This window comes from Amblyomma mixtum, chromosome 5 (genome assembly GCF_055824585.1).
Source record: "Amblyomma mixtum isolate Tamu chromosome 5, ASM5582458v1, whole genome shotgun sequence".
NCBI classification, from domain to species: Eukaryota; Metazoa; Arthropoda; class Arachnida; order Ixodida; family Ixodidae; genus Amblyomma; species Amblyomma mixtum.
The window spans coordinates 204,772,784-204,790,916 of record NC_143016.1 but is presented as its reverse complement, the minus strand read 5'-3'; the positions used below and the strand labels follow the sequence as shown (position 1 = coordinate 204,790,916).

Sequence of the window (18,133 nt, the reverse complement as noted above, 5' to 3'; positions counted from 1 at the left end):
GAGTAACATTCACACCTAATGCACAGGCATATCGACCTAATTTGCTCCAAAGCACAAGCTTACCGCATATAAAATGTCTAATAAGATCAATTCTAGAGCATACATGCCCTGTTTGGTCACCCTATCATGTGAGTGATGTAATAAAAACCTGAGTCTCTTCAAAAAAAGCAATAAGATTTATTTACGGCAGCAAGAGAAACTAAATGAAGCGTTTTCAGTGTTCTGCGATTCAAGTGAGAAATGGCAAATTTAATTTCAAGAAAATCGTTGTCATGACACTTACGACCAAAAACGAACCATTTAAATACACTTATAAAAACAGATCAAACAACTTATCACAAGTAAAGAGATTTCAGTATCTGGGTGTAACATTCACACCTAATCCACAGGCGTATCGACCTAATTTGCTCAAAAGCACAAGCTTACAGCATATAAAAATGCCTAATAAGACCAATTCTTGATCATACATGCGCTGTTTGGTCACCCTATCATGTGCGTGATGTAAAAAAACCTGAGTCTCTTCAAAGGAAAGCAATAAGATTTATTTACGGCAGCAAGAGAAACTAAATGAAGCGTTTTCAGTGTTCTGCGATTCAAGTGAGAAATGGCAAATTTAATTTCAAGAAAATCGTTGTCATGACACTTACGACCAAAAAAGAACCATTTAAATACACTTATAAAAACAGATCAAACAACTTATCACAAGTAAAGAGATTTCAGTATCTGGGAGTAACATTCACACCTAATCCACAGGCATATCGACCTAATTTGCTCCAAAGCACAAGCTTACCGCATATAAAAATGCCTAATAAGATCAATTCTTGAGCATGCATGCGCTGTTTGGTAACCCTTTCATGTGCGTGATGTAAATAAACCTGTGTCTCTTCAAAGAAAAGCAATAAGATTTATTTACGGCAGCAAGAGAAGCTAAATGAAGCGTTTTCAGTGTTTTGCGATCGAAGTGAGAAATGGCAAATTTAATTTCAAGAAAATCGTTGTCATGACACTTACGACCAAAAAAGAACCATTTAAATACACTTATAAAAACACATCAAACAACTTATCACAAGTAAAGAGATGTCAGTCTTCACATTCGCACCTAATGCACAGGCATATCGACCTAATTTGCTCCAAAGCACCAGCTTACCGCATATAAAAATGCCCAATAAGACCAATTCTTGAGCATACATGCGCTGTTTGGTCACCCTATCATGTGCGTGATGTAAAAAAACCTGAGTCTCTTCAAAGAAAAGCAATAAGATTTATTTACAGCAGCAAGAGAAACTAAATGAAGCGTTTTCACTGTTCTGCGATTGAAGTGAGAAATGGCGAATTTAATTTCAAGAAAATCGCTGTCATGAAACTTACGACCAAAAAAGAACCATTTAAATACACTTATAAAAACACATCAGACAACTTATCACAAGTAAAGAGATTTCAGTCTTCACATTCACACCTAATGCACAGGCATATCGACCCAATTTGCTACAAAGCACAATTTTACCGCATATAAATATGCCTAATAAGACCAATTCTTGAGCATACATGCACTGTTTGGTCACCCTATCATGTGCGTGATGTAAAAAAAACCTGAGTCTCTTCAAAGAAAAGCAATAAGATTTATTTACGGCAGCAAGAGAAACTAAATGAAGCGTTTTCAGTGTTCTGCGATTGAAGTGAGAAATGGCAAATTTAATTTCAAGAAAATCGTTGTCATGACACGACCAAAAAAGAACCATTTAAATACACTTATAAAAAAGATCAAACAAGTTATCACAAGTAAAGAGATTTCAGTCTTCACATTCACACCTAATGCACAGGCATATCGACCTAATTTGCTCCAAAGCACAAGCTTACCGCATATAAAAATGCCTAATAAGACCAATTCTTGAGCATGCATGCGCTGTTTGGTCACCCTTTCATGTGCGTGATGTAAAAAAACCTGTGTCTCTTCAAAGAAAAGCAATAAGATTTATTTACGGCAGAAAGAGAAACTAAATGAAGCGTTTTCAGTGTTTTGCGATCGAAGTGAGAAATGGCAAATTTAATTTTAAAAAAATCGTCGTCATGACACTTACGACCAAAAAAGAACCATTTAAATACACTTATAAAAACACATCAAACAACTTATCACAAGTAAAGAGATTTCAGTCTTCACATTCACACCTAATGCACAGGCATATCGACCCAATTTGCTACAAAGCACAATTTTACCGCATATAAATATGCCTAATAAGACCAATTCTTGAGCATACATGCACTGTTTGGTCACCCTATCATGTGCGTGATGTAAAAAAAACCTGAGTCTCTTCAAAGAAAAGCAATAAGATTTATTTACGGCAGCAAGAGAAACTAAATGAAGCGTTTTCAGTGTTCTGCGATTGAAGTGAGAAATGGCAAATTTAATTTCAAGAAAATCGTTGTCATGACACGACCAAAAAAGAACCATTTAAATACACTTATAAAAAAGATCAAACAAGTTATCACAAGTAAAGAGATTTCAGTCTTCACATTCACACCTAATGCACAGGCATATCGACCTAATTTGCTCCAAAGCACAAGCTTACCGCATATAAAAATGCCTAATAAGACCAATTCTTGAGCATGCATGCGCTGTTTGGTCACCCTTTCATGTGCGTGATGTAAAAAAACCTGTGTCTCTTCAAAGAAAAGCAATAAGATTTATTTACGGCAGCAAGAGAAACTAAATGAAGCGTTTTCAGTGTTTTGCGATCGAAGTGAGAAATGGCAAATTTAATTTTAAAAAAATCGTCGTCATGACACTTACGACCAAAAAAGAACAATTTAAATACCCTTATAAAAACACATCAAACAACTTATCACAAGTAAAGAGATTTCAGTCTTCACATTCACACCTAATGCACAGGCATATCGACCCAATTTGCTACAAAGCACAATTTTACCGCATATAAATATGCCTAATAAGACCAATTCTTGAGCATACATGCACTGTTTGGTCACCCTATCATGTGCGTGATGTAAAAAAAACCTGAGTCTCTTCAAAGAAAAGCAATAAGATTTATTTACGGCAGCAAGAGAAACTAAATGAAGCGTTTTCAGTGTTCTGCGATTGAAGTGAGAAATGGCAAATTTAATTTCAAGAAAATCGTTGTCATGACACGACCAAAAAAGAACCATTTAAATACACTTATAAAAAAGATCAAACAAGTTATCACAAGTAAAGAGATTTCAGTCCTTGGGAGTAACATTCACACCTAATGCACAGGCATATCGACCTAATTTGCTCCAAAGCACAAGCTTACCGCATATAAAATGTCTAATAAGATCAATTCTAGAGCATACATGCCCTGTTTGGTCACCCTATCATGTGAGTGATGTAATAAAAACCTGAGTCTCTTCAAAAAAAGCAATAAGATTTATTTACGGCAGCAAGAGAAACTAAATGAAGCGTTTTCAGTGTTCTGCGATTCAAGTGAGAAATGGCAAATTTAATTTCAAGAAAATCGTTGTCATGACACTTACGACAAAAAACGAACCATTTAAATACACTTATAAAAACAGATCAAACAACTTATCACAAGTAAAGAGATTTCAGTATCTGGGTGTAACATTCACACCTAATCCACAGGCGTATCGACCTAATTTGCTCAAAAGCACAAGCTTACAGCATATAAAAATGCCTAATAAGACCAATTCTTGATCATACATGCGCTGTTTGGTCACCCTATCATGTGCGTGATGTAAAAAAACCTGAGTCTCTTCAAAGGAAAGCAATAAGATTTATTTACGGCAGCAAGAGAAACTAAATGAAGCGTTTTCAGTGTTCTGCGATTGAAGTGAGAAATGGCAAATTTAATTTCAAGAAAATCGTTGTCATGACACTTACGACCAAAAAAGAACCATTTAAATACACTTATAAAAACAGATCAAACAACTTATCACAAGTAAAGAGATTTCAGTATCTGGGAGTAACATTCACACCTAATCCACAGGCATATCGACCTAATTTGCTCCAAAGCACAAGCTTACCGCATATAAAAATGCCTAATAAGATCAATTCTTGAGCATGCATGCGCTGTTTGGTCACCCTTTCATGTGCGTGATGTAAATAAACCTGTGTCTCTTCAAAGAAAAGCAATAAGATTTATTTACGGCAGCAAGAGAAGCTAAATGAAGCGTTTTCAGTGTTTTGCGATCGAAGTGAGAAATGGCAAATTTAATTTCAAGAAAATCGTTGTCATGACACTTACGACCAAAAAAGAACCATTTAAATACACTTATAAAAACACATCAAACAACTTATCGCAAGTAAAGAGATGTCAGTCTTCACATTCGCACCTAATGCACAGGCATATCGACCTAATTTGCTCCAAAGCACCAGCTTACCGCATATAAAAATGCCCAATAAGACCAATTCTTGAGCATACATGCGCTGTTTGGTCACCCTATCATGTGCGTGATGTAAAAAAACCTGAGTCTCTTCAAAGGAAAGCAATAAGATTTATTTACGGCAGCAAGAGAAACTAAATGAAGCGTTTTCAGTGTTCTGCGATTGAAGTGAGAAATGGCAAATTTAATTTCAAGAAAATCGCTGTCATGAAACTTACGACCAAAAAAGAACCATTTAAATACACTTATAAAAAGAGATCAAACAACTTATCACAAGTAAAGAGATTTCAGTATCTGGGAGTAACATTCACACCTAATCCACAGGCATTTCGACCTAATTTGCTCCAAAGCACAAGCTTACCGCATATAAAAATACCTAATAAGACCAATTCTTGAGCATACATGCGCTGTTTGGTCACCCTATCATGTGCGTAATGTAAAAAAACCTGAGTCTCTTCAAAAAAAGCAATAAGATTTATTTACGGCAGCAAGAGAAACTAAATGAAGCGTTTTCAGTGTTTTGCGATTCAAGTGAGAAATGGCAAATTTAATTTCAAGAATAGCGTTGTCATGACACTTACGACTAAAAACGAACCATTTAAATACACTTATAAAAACAGATCAAACAACTTATCACAAGTAAAGAGATTTCAGTATCTGGGAGTAACATTCACACCTAATCTACAGGCATATCGACCTAATTTGCTCCAAAGCACAAGCTTACCGCATATAAAAATGCCTAATAAGACCCATTCTTGAGCATACATGCGCTGTTTGGTCACCCTATCATGTGCGTGATGTAAAAAAACCTGAGTCTCTTCAAAGAAAAGCAATAAGATTTATTTACGGCAGGAACAGAAACTAAATGAAGCGTTTTCAGTGTTCTGCGATTCAAGTGAGAAATGGCAAATTTCAAGAAAATCGTTGTCATGACACTTACGACCAAAAAAAACATTTAAATACACTTATAAAAACAGCTCAAACAACTTATCACAAGTAAAGAGATTTCAGTCTTTGGGAGTAACATTCACACCTAATGCACAGGCATATAGACCTAATTTGCTCCAAAGCACAAGCTTACCGCATATAAAATGTCTAATAAGATCAATTATAGAGCATACATGCCCTGTTTGGTCACCCTATTATGTGCGTGATGTAAAAAAACCTGAGTCTCTTCAAAGAAAAGCAATAAGATTTATTTACGGCAGCAAGAGAAACTAAATGAAGCGTTTTCAGTGTTCTGCGATTCAAGTGAGAAATGGCAAATTTTATTTCAAGAAAATCGTTGTCGTGACACTTACGACCAAAAAAGAACCACTTAAATACACTGTAAAGAAGGACGTCGGGGACGGCGTCGAGGTCGGCGATGGAGCTGGGCGACCAAGACCGACACGATCTGCGCGATGGCAATTCCACAACCGCTTCTTCTTCATCGGCGTCGAGCGAAGGGGTCCATCTTCTTCTTCACAATGCCCCCCAGAGAAAAAGGAGCCATCCTGGCGACTTAAGGGGACGAAGAGACGATGGGGTCATAGAACGGCTTAAGGCGCTGCACATGTACAGTTTCACGGCCACGGCGCCGAAGATCAGAAGGTGGTGTAAGAGGCTCAACAATGTAATTGACTGGCGAAGTGCGCTCGACGACACGGTAGGGCCCATGGTACTTGGAGAGCAGTTTTGTTGAAAGGCCGGGACTGCTGGATGGAACCCATAGCCACACGAGCGAGCCGGGCTCGAAGTGTGGGGCATTCCTCTGAGTGGTGTCATGGTGATGTTTTTGGCGCCATTGAGAGTCGGTCGTGAACGATCGGGCAATCTGGCGGCATTCTTCGGCGTGCTGTGCAGCTTCGGTAACGGTGGTACATTCAGAGGCATCAGGTTTGTAGGGCAGCACTGTGTCGAGGGGAGCAGATGGATGCCGACCGTATAGCAAAAAGAACGGAGAGAAACCCGTGCTGGATTGCGTAGCAGTGTTGTATGCATAGGTGATATAAGGCAGCACAATGTCCCAGTCGGTGTGATCGGATCCAACGTACTTCGCGAACATGTCACCGAGGGTGCGATTAAATCGTTCAGTAAGACCGTTTGTTTGCGGATGGTAAGCGGTGCAAGTGCGACGAATGATTTTGCACTGAGCGAGCAGGGCTTGAACGACGTGAGATAAGAAAGCACGGCCTCTGTCGCTGAGCAATTCGCGAGGAGCACCGTGACGGAGAATGAAGTGCGTCAATAAGAAACCGGCCACATCACGGGCTGTTGCAGCTGGGAGCGCGGCAGTTTCGGCATATCTCGTCAGATGGTCGACCGCGACAATGACCCAGCGATTGCCGGCAGCTGTGTATGGAAGAGGGCCGTAGAAGTCAATGCCAATGCGGTCGAAGGGTCTAAGCGGACATACGAGAGGCTGTAACTCACCAGCCGAACGGTGAGAGGCAGGTTTGCGGCGTTGGCAAGCCAGGCACGATCGGACGTACCGAAGAACCGAGTTGTACATACCGCGCCAATAGTAGCGAAGACGGATTCGGGTGTACGTCTTGAAAACTCCGGCGTGACCGCACTGCGGATCGGCGTGGAAAGCTGTACATACTTCGGTCCGTAGATGGCGCGGGATCACGAGGAGCCATTTCCGTCCAGTTGAATTGTAGTTGCGCCGGTAAAGGAGGTGATCCCGAATCTCGTAGTGGGAAGCTTGGCGGCGAACGTCGCGTGAAGGGGTAACTTGCGAATGGTTGGAGAGGTAGTCAATAAGAGAGGCGATCCATGGGTCCTTTCGTTGTTCGGCGGGCATGTCACTGACGTCGAGCGTAAACACCACGGGGTCCAAGGCAGAGAGGCTAGCAAGGTCGGCTGGAAGCGGCGAGCGAGACAAAGCGTCGGCGTCTTTATGCTTGCGACCAGATCGGTAAACGACACGGATATCATATTCTTGGAGACGAAGAGCCCATCGTGCCAACCGGCCGGAGGGATCTTTGAGCGATGAAAGCCAGCAGAGGGCATGATGGTCAGTGACTACATCAAAAGGACGGCCGTAAAGGTAAGGTCGAAACTTTGTGAGTGCCCAGACAACGGCCAAGCACTCCTTTTCCGTTACTGAGTAGTTAGTTTCAGCTTTTGTGAGAGTACGGCTGGCATAAGCGACCACGTATTCGCCAAAGCCAGAGGGGCGCTGAGCAAGCACAGCGCCGAGGCCGACACCACTGGCGTCTGCGTGCACTTCGGTGGGCGCCTGGGGGTCAAAATGGCGCAGGATGGGCGGAGCTGTGAGGAGGCGGCGCAAGGTATTGTAGGCGGTGTCGCATGCTGGTGACCACAGCGAAAAGTCTGAGTTATGGCCAAGGAGCTGAGTCAGCGGGGCGACAATGGAAGCAAAGTTCCGTATAAAACGCCGGAAGTATGAGCACAAGCCCAAGAAGCTCCGGAGTTGCTTAATGGTAGTAGGTTTCGGGAAGGCAGTCACAGCTCGAAGTTTGGCGGGATCAGGGCGGATACCCTCCTTGGACACAACGTGGCCTAAAATAGTCAGCTCACGAGCAGCGAAACGACACTTCTTCAAGTTGAGCTGCAGACCGGCATTCGCAAGACATGTCAAGACCTGCTTCAGGCGAGAGAGGTGGGTCGCAAAGTCCGGCGAGAACACCACGATGTCGTCAAGGTAACACAGGCACGTCTTCCACTTCAGGCCACGCAGAATAGTGTCCATCACACGCTCGAATGTAGCAGGAGCATTACACAGACCGAAAGGCATGACGGTAAATTCAAAGAGGCCATCGGGGGTGACAAATGCGGTTTTAGGGCGATCTTCCGCAGCCATGGGTACCTGCCAGTAACCGGAGCGTAAATCGAGCGAAGAAAAGAGTTCAGCGCCTTGTAAACAGTCCAATGCATCATCTATACGCGGTAGAGGGTACACATCTTTCCGCGTGATTTTATTTAGGCGACGGTAATCAACGCAGAAGCGAATAGAACCGTCTTTCTTCCTCACCAGGACTACAGGAGAGGCCCACGGACTGCTAGAAGGCTCGATCACGCCATTCTGAAGCATAGTATCAACTTGGTCTTCAATAACTCGGCGCTCGGTGGCAGAGACACGATAGGGGCGCTGACGCAGAGGAGCATGAGAACCGGTGTCAGAGTGGGCAGGCCAGCAGCAGTATCGGCAACATGCTCAGCAACCATTTTTGTCTTGCTCTACAGATTTTGGCGGCCCTTCTGTGCGGACCAGTTCCACCGCGTGGCTACGACCCAGTGGCTACGTCGTTTGACCTGGTCAACGAGCCCTCGCATCGCGGGAATGAATGGTGGCCCAGCGCCTACGCATCAAGGGCAATCGACGTGGATGTGTTCAGTGAGCCGGCATCGGAAAATCTGGCTCGTGCCAGGTGCCCGGCGATTACATTGTTTTCCGTTCCGCAACTGACAGCGCATCGCTTCATCTCGACAACTGTGACGTCACATCACATGGCTCAGCAAGCCCCTTTAAAAGAGCGAGCAACATCGACTTTCTTCAGTGGGCAGGCCAGCAGCAGTATCGGCAACATGCTCAGCAACCATTTTTGTCTTGCTCTACAGATTTTGGCGGCCCTTCTGTGCGGACCAGTTCCACCGCGTGGCTACGACCCAGTGGCTACGTCGTTTGACCTGGTCAACGAGCCCTCGCATCGCGGGAATGAATGGTGGCCCAGCGCCTACGCATCAAGGGCAATCGACGTGGATGTGTTCAGTGAGCCGGCATCGGAAAATCTGGCTCGTGCCAGGTGCCCGGCGATTACATTGTTTTCCGTTCCGCAACTGACAGCGCATCGCTTCATCTCGACAACTGTGACGTCACATCACATGGCTCAGCAAGCCCCTTTAAAAGAGCGAGCAACATCGACTTTCTTCAGTGGGCAGGCCAGCAGCAGTATCGGCAACATGCTCAGCAACCATTTTTGTCTTGCTCTACAGGTTAGTAAAAACGTTTCCATGTACTGTTATCGTAGTGACAACCGGTTTCTGTTGCTGCTGCCCTGCCCACAGTGTTTCAAATGTATTCTGGCGCACATTGCTTTATTGCCTACTAACCTACTTCTTTCGGGAGATATTGAGACAAACCCGGGACCAACTGAGAAGCAATTGCTGTCGGAACTGCTAGACGGCCAAAAGAAAGTGCAAGGAACTATTGAAGGAATTATCGACGGTCAGAACGAAATAAAAGAGCAAATGGTTACACTAAACAACAGAACAGATAGCATTGAACAACAGTTGTCCAAACTAGGCACGCTGTCAAAAGAAGTAAGCGAAATAGAAAAAACAATAGCAGATTTTGACAGCCAGTTGTCCTTTCTGATGAATAAGGTGGACGACTTAGAAAACAGAAGCCGTCGCAATAATCTTATAATTTATGGTTTAGAAGAGTCAGAAAACGAGACGCTTGAAGAACTTGAAAACACAGTGAAAGACGACATAATAAAAGAGAAGATAGGTATAACACCTACAGGTATAGAAAGACTTCATAGGCTTGGGCGTAAATCCAGTGACAGATCTAGACCGGTTATCATAAAATTTCTTGACTATCGGGAAAAGGCATCCATTTTACAAGCAGCCTACAAACTAAAAGGATCGTCGTACTCTATCTCGGAAGACTTCTCAAAGCGCGTGCGTGACTTACGTAAACTTTTGTGGGACAGCGCAGCGGAAGAAAAAGCAAATGGCGCTAAGGTAAAGCTGGTCTTTGATAAAATTAGCATTGATAGTGTTATGTTTGCTTGGGATGCCCAGAAAGGAGAGCGTGTCAGATTGGTCAATAAGAAAAATAACTGACAGAAAAAGCATGATCCTACATCCTTGAAAATCTTAAACATTAACTGCAGAAGTGTAATCAATAAAGTAACCGAGCTTGAAGGGCTCCTTTTTACTAACGATTCAGACATTGCTGTGCTAACCGAAACATGGTTACATGATGCAATTTTCGACAGTGAATTCGTGCCTACTGGTTACAATGTACTCCGGAAAGACCGTACTGGAAGAGGTGGCGGCGTCTGTATGATATACAAGAAATCATTACGAGTTTTAAGGATGCCTGATGTGCCTAATGTAGAGTGCATTTTCAGTAAAACATATTGTGGTACAATCAGGTACATTATAGGTGTGTTGTACAGGCCCCCTTCTTCTTCCATATCGGTTTTAAATGATTTGAAAACTTACATGAACACATATTTAAAACCTGGCGATCGGATAATTCTAGCTGGCGACTTTAATCTGCCTAATATTGACTGGCGCACGATGTCCCTCAAAAACCATAACGACAAAACAGGTGATGCCATGTTGGACATAGCATTTGCATTTGATTTATCCCAACTTGTTGACGAGTACACCAGGGTACACGATAGCGCTAAATCTATACTGGACCTTTTCTTCGTAAGCGGATCTATTAGTACTAAAACAAAATGCGAAATAATCCCAGGAATCTCCGATCACCAGGCCGTGTTCCTTACCTTATCTGATGCCGCTATTGACAGCCATCCAAAGCAGTCATGTTTTCCTAACTTCTCACGCGCTGATGACACATCAATAATCGATACCTTATCAAGCGTAGAAAGTTGGGCTAGTTGGTTGGTAGTACTATTATGATACATTCCAGCGGGTAAAAAGACACGGACGAAGGTAGACGAGACAGGACGAACGCCGGACTTCAACTGAGGTTTATTTCACAAACAGCGATAATATACAAAAGGGGGCGCAAGGAAAAGTAATCCGTGACAAGATCAACCCATAATCAAAAAAGTGCAGAAGGCTCCTTTGCCATGCCACTCATGTTTTCCACATCGGCGCACCTGCTATCTATCGCCTACCTGGCTGAATCCACCCGTTTGCCTTCAGGTAATCTATTTCTTTTTTGTTTAGCGCCACGCAGGGCTGCTGACGCAAAACTGCGTCAGCAGCCCTTCTGTGGCGCTAAACAAAAAAGAAATAGATTACCTGAAGGCAAACGGGTGGATTCAGCCAGGTAGGCGATAGATAGCAGGTGCGCCGATGTGGAAAACATGAGTGGCATGGCAAAGGAGCCTTCTGCACTTTTTTGATTATGGGTTGATCTTGTCACGGATTACTTTTCCTTGCGCCCCCTTTTGTATATTATCGCTGTTTGTGAAATAAACCTCAGTTGAAGTCCGGCGTTCGTCCTGTCTCGTCTACCTTCGTCCGTGTCTTTTTACCCGCTGGAATGTATCATAATAGTGATACCTTATCCTTTTATTTTGATAGTTTTTCGAAGTCTACCGTAAATGTAGACGATCTGTGGATTTCTTTTAAGGATCTGGTTATGATGTGTATTAACCGTTTTGTGCCAAGCATTGTTAAAAAGACAAAACGTGACAATCCCTGGATTTCCCGCACTTCAATACAAATGCGTAGAAAATTAAAAAAGTTGAAAAAGAAAAGGCAAGCAGTTGTCCAACCTGAAGGCCTGCTGGATAAAATTTCCGCTCTGTCAAGTCAACTAAGAGGACAGGTAGCACTTGATAAAGAAAATTATTTTGGCGATTTGTTACCTAATTTTATAACTAGCTCACCTGAAAAATTTTGGCGTACAATCTCACCAGTATCTAGGGATTCTCATGCATTTGAAATCAATGGCACATTAACACATGACGGAAAGGTAATATCAACCGCCTTTAACGAATACTTCAAATCCGTTTTTACTAAGGATAATGGCATACAACCTGTGTTCGAAACATGCTTACCTCCGATGCCTGATCTTGTCATCAGTGAACAGGGTATAACTAAAATGCTTTTGAATCTTAACGTAAAAAAATCCCTTGGGCCTGATAAAATACCCAATGCATTCCTAACGAGGTATGCAGAATGGGTGTCCAAGTATTTGTTTATAATTTTTTCTAGGTCTCTAAACGAAGGACAGGTTCCGGGCGACTGGAGGACAGCCAGAGTTCAACCAATTCATAAAAATGGAAACAAACAGTACATTAATAATTACCGACCGATTTCATTAACATCGACCGTTTGCAAAATTATGGAACACATAATACACACCCACATTTCCCATTTTCTTGAACAACACAATTTTATTACAAATTTCCAACACGGATTCCGGAAAGGTTATTCTACTTGTACCCAATTAGTTCAGACTATACACGATTTTGCGAATGCTATTAACAATAGTAGCCAAACAGATGCCATTTTTATGGATTTCGCCAAAGCATTTGATAAGGTCTCTCACAAAAAACTGCTTTCCAAAATTAATAGCACACTCAGAAATAACAAAATCATTAATTGGATTTCAGCATATTTGAGTAACCGTCAGCAATATGTCTCTTTTGGGGAACATTCCTCTCAAACTGTTTTTGTTGACTCTGGCGTCCCTCAGGGCTCAGTGCTTGGGCCACTCTTGTTTATCATTTACATTAACGACATCGTGAAAGACATTCCTGTTAATATTAAACTATATGCGGATGATTGTGTGCTATACTCCGAAATTAAAAACATGTCAGATCAGGTAAAACTTAATGAGGCTTTTCAGAAAATTAATGCCTGGTGTGATGCATGGCAGATGCCTATCAACTTTCAAAAAACCGTGTATATGAGAATCACTCACAAGAAAAGTCCACTGATGTTCCAATATTCATTTGATAACAACATTCTTTCCGAAGTCTCACACTACAAATATCTAGGGCTATGGATTACTAACAACCTTGACTAGACTAAACACATTGATCAAACTGTAAATAATGCAAACCGTAAACTTTTCTTTCTTAGGCGTGCATTGAGACTTTCCACACCCCGAGTTCGGCTTCTAGCGTATAAATCGATTGTCCTTCCAATACTAGATTATGCGGCAATAATCTGGGATCCATTCACCAAAACAAACGTAAATAAAATTGAAAAAATACAAAAGAAAGCAGTACGTTTTGTTTACAATAGCTATGGACGCACATCAGTAAGTGACCTCTTAAACAGGGCTGCTTTAATATCTATAACCGAAAGGAATCGCGTTGTTCGACTAAAGTTCTTATACCAATTGGTCAAAGGTCATTTTAAAATTAACATTGATGGACTAATATCCTTCTCTTCAGGTTATTCTACAAGACAACGTCACAATCTTACAATCACCCCTTTCACCCAGCGTAATAACTGCTTTAAATATTCCTTTTTTCCGCGAACAGTAACGGAGTGGAATCAACTTACTAACGACGAAGTCCTACAGCTATCTGTAACATCATTCATCGGCAACCTCAGTGCACAATAATGTCCTCTGTCATGCATTCCCGTTTCCCATTTTTTTATGACCTGATTTTAATATTGTGATCGTTTTGGTGCTCTTTCTTCATTTAATTAATTCCCTGTTGACCATGTTCACTGATGACTTGATAGTAGTGTATTTATATGCCCCAAACCTTATTGTACTTTTTTTGCTGTGTTACGTCATTGAGCCTTTCATTTTTGCTGTTGTGTTTTTGTTGCTTATTATTAATTTGTGGCCTTTGTACTTTTTTTTCTTAATATTTGTACTTACCTATATTCTGTATGCTCACCCTGCGAAAATCCCTTCCTGGGATTGCAGTATCAATAAATAATAATAATAATAAATAATAACTCGGCGCTCGGTGGCAGAGACACGATAGGGGCGCTGACGCAGAGGAGCATGAGAACCGGTGTCAATGTGGTGGGCGACAGTTGATGTGCGGCTCAAAGCAGGCTGATGAAAGTCGAATGAAGAACGGAACTGATGAAGCAGTGCGAGAAGTTCAGTGCGGTGAGGACCAGGAAGATTGGCGTCGATGGAGCGGAGGAAAACGTCAGGAGACGACTGGTCCGGCGCAAGAACAGGTGGTGTGAGTGCAGCCAAGTCACCAGGCTGCGAAGCGGAGGTTGCGTCAGCGGTGAGAATGGAATCAATGAGCTGTACGGTGCCGAGGCATTCCGCACGACGCAGGGAGACGGGAAAGGAGAACGGATTAGAAATCCAGAGCGCGGTGAGGCCAGCTGATATAGAAAGTACGGCATAAGGCAGGGGAAGACTTTTGCGGTTTATAAAGATGGGCGAGGGTGTGAAAAGGACATCGGCACTGCGGGGAAAATCACAAGCGGTGGGCACAAGGACGAAAGAGCACGCAGGGAGGTCAATATCTTCGGCAACGACGACTTTCGGAGAAGGAACGTTCGGCAACGGTACGTCAAGCGCAAAAAACTCCAGTTCGGCACGAGCACAGTTGATCACCGCATTGTTTCGCGACAGAAAATCCCAGCCCAAGATAAGATCATGAGAGCAGGAAGGCAAAACGACGAACTCTATTGCGTACACAACTTCCTGAATGACGACTCGTGCTGTGCACACCGCTATAGGGTTGACAGGCTGGGCACTTGCCGTGCAAAGTGAGAATCCGGAAATAGGTGTCGTTACTTTGCGCAATGAACGGCAAAGACTTGCAGCCATGGCAGAAACAGCAGCGCCGGTGTCGACCAGAGCCAGTACTATAACGCCGTCAACAGAAACTTCAAGTAGATTCGCGGGAGATACGTGAGGCCTTTGACAGTTCGCTCGTTGCGCAGTTCTCGCCTCAGGAACTGCGGCAATCAGTTTTCCTCTTGCGCCAGATTGGGACGCCGTCGCAGCGGAGATAGGGAGCGGCGACGCGGCGAGGTTGAGCGGCGAGGAGAAAAGGAGCCACGGTCATTCGCGACGGAACTTGCAGATGGATCGGCGGCTGCGTACTGATTTCGGGGCGGCTGCCAGGAAGCTGACATTCGGCGCGGTACAAAATCGTCGTGAGTGCGACTTCTGCAGTACCGGGCAACATGGCCAGCAAACCCACAGGAATAACAGATGAGACGGTTGTCACTTGTTCGCCATGGATTGCGGCGCTGCGGAGGAATAAAAGGCTGTGGCGCCGGAATAAATTGCTGTACAGGTCCTGGAGGCGTAGCGTAGACCAAAGGGTAGCTAGCTGGTCGCGGTCAGGCAGCGACGGCAGCGTACGTCAGCGGTGCGACAGGAGCGGGCGTCATTGGTGAAGCGGCAGGGCCGTCGGCATATGCGAGGGGCTCAACGGCTAGTGCAGGCTGAGGCATGGGAGCTGGTGGAGCGACAGAGGGAAGGGCCTCTGCCACGCGGTCGGCAATGACCTGTCGAAGAGGCGCCAAATTTTGGGACAGCTCGCAGTTCGTCGGAAGTAAAGATATCTGGCGAGCAACTTCCTCCCGGATGAAGTCTTTGAGCTGCTGCAGCAGCGTGGAGCTCCCACATGTAGAGGAGAGACCAGAAAGTGGTTCCACAGGCCCGGAAGGTGGTGGAGTGATGAGGCGCTGCTTGCGCAACTCATCGTAGCTCTGGCAAGATGAAGTCTTTGAGCTGCTGCAGCAGCGTGGAGCTCCCACATGTAGAGGAGAGACCAGAAAGTGGTTCCACAGGCCCGGAAGGTGGTGGAGTGATGAGGCGCTGCTTGCGCAACTCATTGTAGCTCTGGCAAAGGTTGACAACTTGGGAAACCGTAGTCAAATCCCGGGACGTTAGCATTTGAAAGGCGTCATGTTCGATGCCCTTCAGGATGTGCTTGATCTTGTCTATTTCGGACATCTGTGCGTTGACGCGACTGCAGAGATGGACGACATCTTCAATATAACTTGTGAATGTTTCGCCGAGCCGCTGTGATCGATCGTGCAGGCGTTGTTCGGCGCAGAGCTTGCGTACAGCGGGACGACCAAACACGGTGATAAGGTTAGCCTTGAATGTGTCCCATGTCGTGATATCGGCTTCGTGGTTACGATACCACAAGTTGGCAACGCCGGTCAAATAAAAGATGACATTGGTTAGCTTAGTGACGTCGTCCCACTTATTGTAGGAACTCACTCGCTCGTATGAAGCAAGCCAGTCATCGCAGTCCGTGTCGTCGGCGCCGCTAAAGAGCGCAGGGTCGCCCTGGCGTAAGGAGCCGGAGCAGACAACCGGCTGGGGCATCGGGGCGGCCGGTGGGTGTTCGTCTTCGGCCATACGAGCTCGTCTTGCCATACGTGAGGCAAGGAGATCAGGCAGCACCTCCACCAAATGTAAAGAAGGACGTCGGGGACGGCGTCGAGGTCGGCGATGGAGCTGGGCGACCAAGACCGACACGATCTGCGCGATGGCAATTCCACAACCGCTTCTTCTTCATCGGCGTCCAGCGAAGGGGTCCATCTTCTTCTTCACAACACTTATAAAAACAGATGAAACAACTTATCACAAGTAAAGAGATTTCAGTATCTGGGAGTAACATTCACACCTAATCCACAGGCATATCGACCTAATTTGCTCCAAAGCACAAGCTTACCGCATATAAAAATGCCTAATAAGATCAATTCTTGAGCATGCATGCGCTGTTTGGTCACCCTTTCATGTGCGTGATGTAAATAAACCCTGTGTCTCTTCAAAGAAAAGCAATAAGATTTATTTACGGCAGCAAGAGAAGCTAAATGAAGCGTTTTCAGTGTTCTGCGATTCAAGTGAGAAATGGCAAATTTCATTTCAAGAAAATCGTTGTCATGAAACTTACGACCAAAAAAGAACCATTTAAATACACTTATAAAAAGAGATCAAACAACTTATCACAAGTAAAGAGATTTCAGTATCTGGGAGTAACATTCACACCTAATCCACAGGCATATCGACCTAATTTGCTCCAAAGCACCAGCTTACCGCATATAAAAATGCCTAATAAGACCAATTCTTGAGCATACATGCGCTGTTTGGTCACCCCATCATGTGAGTGATGTAAAAAAACCTGAGTCTCTTCAAAAAAAGCAATAAGATTTATTTACGGCAGCAAGAGAAACTAAATGAAGTGTTTTCAGTGTTCTGCGATTGAAGTGAGAAATGGCAAATTTAATTTCAAGAAAATCGTTGTCATGAAACTTACGACCAAAAAAGAACCATTTAAATACACTTATAAAAAGAGATCAAACAACTTATCACAAGTAAAGAGATTTCAGTATCTGGGAGTAACATTCACACCTAATCCACAGGCATTTCGACCTAATTTGCTCCAAAGCGCAAGCTTACCGCATATAAAAATACCTAATAAGACCAATTCTTGAGCATACATGCGCTGTTTGGTCACCCTATCATGTGCGTAATGTAAAAAAACCTGAGTCTCTTCAAAGAAAAGCAATAAGATTTATTTACGGCAGCAAGAGAAAATAAATGAAGCGTTTTCAGTGTTTTGCGATTCAAGTGAGAAATGGCAAATTTAATTTCAAGAATAGTGTTGTCATGACACTTACGACTAAAAACGAACCATTTAAATACACTTATAAAAACAGATCAAACAACTTATCACAAGTAAAGAGATTTCAGTATCTGGGAGTAACATTCACACCTAATCCACAGGCATATCGACCTAATTTGCTCCAAAGCACAAGCTTACCGCATATAAAAATGCCTAATAAGACCAATTCTTCAGCATACATGCGCTGTTTGGTGGCCCTATCATGTGCGTGATGTAAAAAAACCTGAGTCTCTTCAAAGAAAAGCAATAAGATTTATTTACGGCAGCAAGAGAAACTAAATGAAGTGTTTTCAGTGTTCTGCGATTGAAGTGAGAAATGGCAAATTTAATTTCAAGAAAATCGCTGTCATGACACTTACGACTAAAAAGAACCATTTAAATACACTTATAAAAACAGATCAAACAACTTATCACAAGTAAAGAGATTTCAGTATCTGGGAGTAACATTCACACCTAATCCACAGGCATATCGACCTAATTTGCTCCAAAGCACAAGCTTACCGCATATA

The 18,133-nt window shown here is 43.4% G+C and overlaps 1 pseudogene; it reads left to right on the top strand.

Moving 5' to 3' along the window:
* The first annotated feature begins 7,699 nt into the window (after positions 1–7,699).
* LOC149345470 (uncharacterized) lies at positions 7,700–9,421 on the top strand (annotated as a pseudogene).
* The last annotated feature ends 8,712 nt before the right edge of the window (positions 9,422–18,133 follow it).